The sequence below is a fragment of the Acomys russatus genome, chromosome 24 (assembly GCF_903995435.1).
Source record: "Acomys russatus chromosome 24, mAcoRus1.1, whole genome shotgun sequence".
In the NCBI taxonomy this organism is placed as follows: Eukaryota; Metazoa; Chordata; class Mammalia; order Rodentia; family Muridae; genus Acomys; species Acomys russatus.
The window spans coordinates 58,437,713-58,442,013 of record NC_067160.1 but is presented as its reverse complement, the minus strand read 5'-3'; positions in this window follow the sequence as shown (position 1 = coordinate 58,442,013).

Genomic DNA, 4,301 nt, shown 5'->3' with positions numbered 1-4,301 from the left:
TAACTAGCTAACTCTTAGCAAAAAAAACGAGGCAGAAGATGGACCAGGAGGGAGACACAGCCAACCCCTGACCTCACCTCTTCCCCAGGGCTCCCCCTGGGAGAAGGCTCCATAAGGCAGGCAACACCAACAGTGTGTAGAGCCTGGGCCCCGGGGTGGGGGTGGGGAGGCAGCAGAAAGAAAAGCCCCTTTTGCTACCCTTGGGGACTTTGTAACCTCCAAGGGACATAATCTATAGCATTCCAGAATTCCTAGGAGCACCCTGAACTCCCCTCTCTGCAGCATATATCCTGTCAAGGCATTGTGAAAGCCTCACACAGGGAAGCTGTGTTCCCTCAGGTGCTCTGGCTGGCCAGTGATTTGTTCTGGGTCACCTAGAAACTGCAGGACGGAGCTGAGACTGGGACCTGGGTCTGTCTGGCGGTTCCTGTCACCTATGCTAACTTGATTCTTGCTTCTGGAATGAATCAGAGTGAGCCACAGCGAGCTTGAGGGAGGGAATACAGGCACATGGCTGCAGAGAAGGGGACCTACTTGAAGTGCTGGATACCAGTACAGTCCTTGTGTTGTGGGCCTTCCCTCCCGGCCTCTGGCCTCAGTTTCCTTGCAGGCCAAGAAGCGCTGAGGCTCAACCAGGAGAGAGGCTCAGAGCGTACCTGCCACTCAGGTGCCCTCCTCCGTGGTCTGCAGGTCAGAAGGAGCCCGAGGGACCACATTCTGGAAGCCTGCAGGGCGGGCACCTGACCAATTTCCAGATGAAATCCTTGAGTTTTCTCGAGTCACTGAAGGTACGTCCCACCCCATGATCCCAGCCAGAGCAGTGACAACTGTGTCCCCTTTAGGTTTCTTCTGTTTGGAGATTAGCTGTGAGCAGCCTCTGTCTGCACCCAAGGCTGAGTATAAGGTTTAAAAATCAGCTCCCACCCCTGTCCCTCAGCCTGGATAGGGAAGCCCCAGGTAGAAAGAGTAATTGGTAGCTAGGAGGAACAGGCCCTGCCCAGGCGGAGGCTCTACCAAGTTGACCTTCATAGCGCATTGCCAGCAAGGCACAGGCAAACCCTTGGGGTATGGGTTCTCCTGGCAGCTGGATCAGCAGAAGCAGGAGCAAGCACTGGCCCTTCTGCGGCAGCGGGTGGAGCAAGAGGTCTGGGAGGCGCAGATGGCCCTGGATGAGCTTGTCTTCAAACACCAGCTGAAGGTTAGCAGGCTGCCCCTCCTGAGGCCTTGACTGGTGTGCTATCCCTGCCCAGTATTCCTTCTACCCCGCCCAGCCCTCGGTCCTCCTAAAGCGTGTGCTGCCGGTGGATATAGGAAGGCACCAGCAGTCTAGGGGGGAACACAGAGCCGTGTGAGCTGCAGGCATGGACTTGTTTGAAAAGAGTGGGATGGACATACTGGGAGGCCATGGCTGGTCCCAAAGCTGGGTCGCAAGTTAATGTCTTTGCCTCCCACTCATCCCTCTCCAGGACCTGTGAGGCACTGAGCAGCAGGGTCTCTGTCGGAGCCCAGAGCTCAAGACCTGTGGCATGTGTGTGACACACAAACTCAAATGTGTGTCTCTTGCCTGATCCTGGGATCCAGCCTGGCCTGGCTGGCTGTGAAACCTCTGCTCTGTCTCCCTCTGAGACAACAGACTCTCTCTCCTCACAGCAGCGGGTAGAGAAACCGTCAGCCCAGCAAAGGCCGGAAAAGACTTCAAAACGGGAGCAGCAGCAGATGTGTGGTGGCCTGGAACCCAGCACATTTTTTGTCAACACAGTGATGACCAGATCCAAGTGAGGCTAAGGCTGAGACCAGATGCCACCTCCAGGGGTGGAGGAGGGTGAGGTGGCCCTTTAATTTCGGTTTCCGGTGCTAGCAATGACAGTGACCTCTGGTGGGTTTCTGACCTTTCAGATCACCACCCTCCCCACATAGAGAGTCCTTGAAGCACCCTGAGGAGTTAAAGGCAGTTTCTGCAGGTGAGTGTCCCCTGTGACCTGTGTTAGCAGGTGAGAGGTAAGGATGGTGTTACAACCCCCACCCCAGGTGAGCTTGTAGCCTCAGGGAGCTAGTCACACCAGCTCCAGCCTCACCCCTAGCCTGACTCTTCCTGGGAAGCTGGCCTCTCTGCCCACCTCTGGTGGCCGTAAAGTACATTTGATTATCTCCACACTCAGATGTTTGCTAGGCTACGCCATATGCTCTATTGTACGGCTTTGGGTGGAGCAACTGCAATGCCAGTTGGACCAGTTGGTGCACAGACTTACTGGGATCCACTCTATGCTTGGGGACTTCCTGCCTCATACCTACTGTTCTCAGGGTGGGGCTGGGGGGAGGACACACTGCTGAAATGTCACACTGTGAGCCTGTCTAGATCTAGGCAGCTCACTTAGTGCTACTGGCACATAAACACTTAGCACTGTAAGCCATGCCATACCTTTTTAATCCTAGCACTCTGGAGGCAGAGAGACAGGCTGATCTCTATGAGTTCAAAACCAGCCTAATTACAAAGTGAGTTCTAGGACAGCCAAGCTTAGACAGAGAAACCCTGTCTCAAAAAAAAAAAAATAAATAAATAAAAATAAAAAACAAAAACAAATAAACAAAAACCAGAAACAAACAAAAACACTTAGGATTCAGATGAGCGCTTGGTGAATCCACCCTTTTGGTATGGGATGCTTCGTGGTTTTTGTGTGTTTTGCCCTAGAGTCCACTTTGCATGTAAGTTTTGTTTTTTCCTAAGCTAACATCTTAGGGTCCTGCTGGCCTGGAACTCAGCAGATAACTGAAGATGACCTTACGTTTCTGACCCTCCTGTCTCTGCCTCCTGGCATTACAAATGTGCATACTTATGCCTGGCCTGTGCTGTGTGGGGGTGGGGGGTGGAGGGGGTGGGGGTTGAGGGATTGGGGGGTTGGGGGGGATTGAATTTGGGCTTCATGCATATTGGCCAGGCAGGGTCCCAGCTGATTCATGTGTCCTGCCCTCCTAAGCCCACTTTGACATTTGCAGACTTACTCCAGCTTTCCTGTGACTAGGAAAAGGGGCATCTGCCTCGCTACACTCTTACTTTCTCTTTGTCTTTTCTTTCTTTTTTTTCTTTTTTTGGTTTTTCGAGACAGGGTTTCTCTGTGTAGCCTTGGCCATCCTGGACTCACTTTGTAGACCAGGCTGGCCTCGAACTTACAGCGATCCGCCTGCCTCTGCCTCCCGAGCGCTGGGATTAAAGGCGTGCGCCACTATGCCTGGCCCCTACATACATATTCTTAAGCTTTGTCCTCTGTCCTAGTTACTGGACTTAATCTGATCCTTTCAAGTTTTGGTTTCAAGTTTTTAACTAGCCAGCTGGCTCGAACTCACAGAGATCTGCCTGGCTGTGCTCCCGAGTGCTGGGGTTAAAGACGTGGGCCACCACACCTGGCTCTTCTGCATGCTTTTTATCTGCACTACTCCAGACAGTTCTCACCTGAAAACTCAGAGATGCTGAGTATTAGAAGCGTAGAATCAGCCAGGCATGGTGGCACACGCCTTTAATCCCAGCACTCTGGGAGGCAGAGGCAGACATCTCTGTGACTTCGAGGCCAGCTTGGTCTACAAAGTGAGTCCAGGACAGCCAAGGCTACACAGAGAAACTCTATCTTGAAAAAACAAAACAAAACCAAAATAAATAAATTAAAAAAAAAAAAAAAGCATAGACTCCTGGGCTTCTCCTTGTGGCTGCTTCTTTAATACACCATTTTATCAACCCTAGCTGCCTGACTCAGCTCTGTCTCCTTTAGTGGCTCTACCTCAGCTTTCCCTCCCTGTACTGTAGCCTGCTCTCTTAGGATGTGGTCATGGTTACCTCCTTTGTTAGTGTCTGTGAGCACTGTGCTGGTCTGTTGATATTAAGTGTCTGGGAAATGTATATAAATATGTCTGTATAAAACATATCTCAGATATGATGGCGAGTCTACTTCCTCTTGCCCTTCCTTGAATTATTTTTAACCAAAAAGCCTTCTCCATGAGACCTACGGTAGCAGGTCTCTCAGCAGCTGGGGCACCGCCCCTCTGCAGTGCCCTGGCCCTACTTGTTCCTGGATTCAGGAAATCCTTCCCCTCTGGCCTCAGTGTCTCCTGTGAGAGCAAGGGCTGTCACCCCTGCACCTTGTGTTTGGTCTGCTTCTGTGTACAGCTCTGGGTCCCATCTTAAAGCCTCAGCTTAGGAGGCCCTTCCAGCATTGCCTGAATGTCTGGCGTGAAGCTGTGTGTCAGAGATAGAATGTGAGCCTTTTATGGCGCGGACATATTTTGTTTATCTGGCCCTCCTGTTGGAAAGG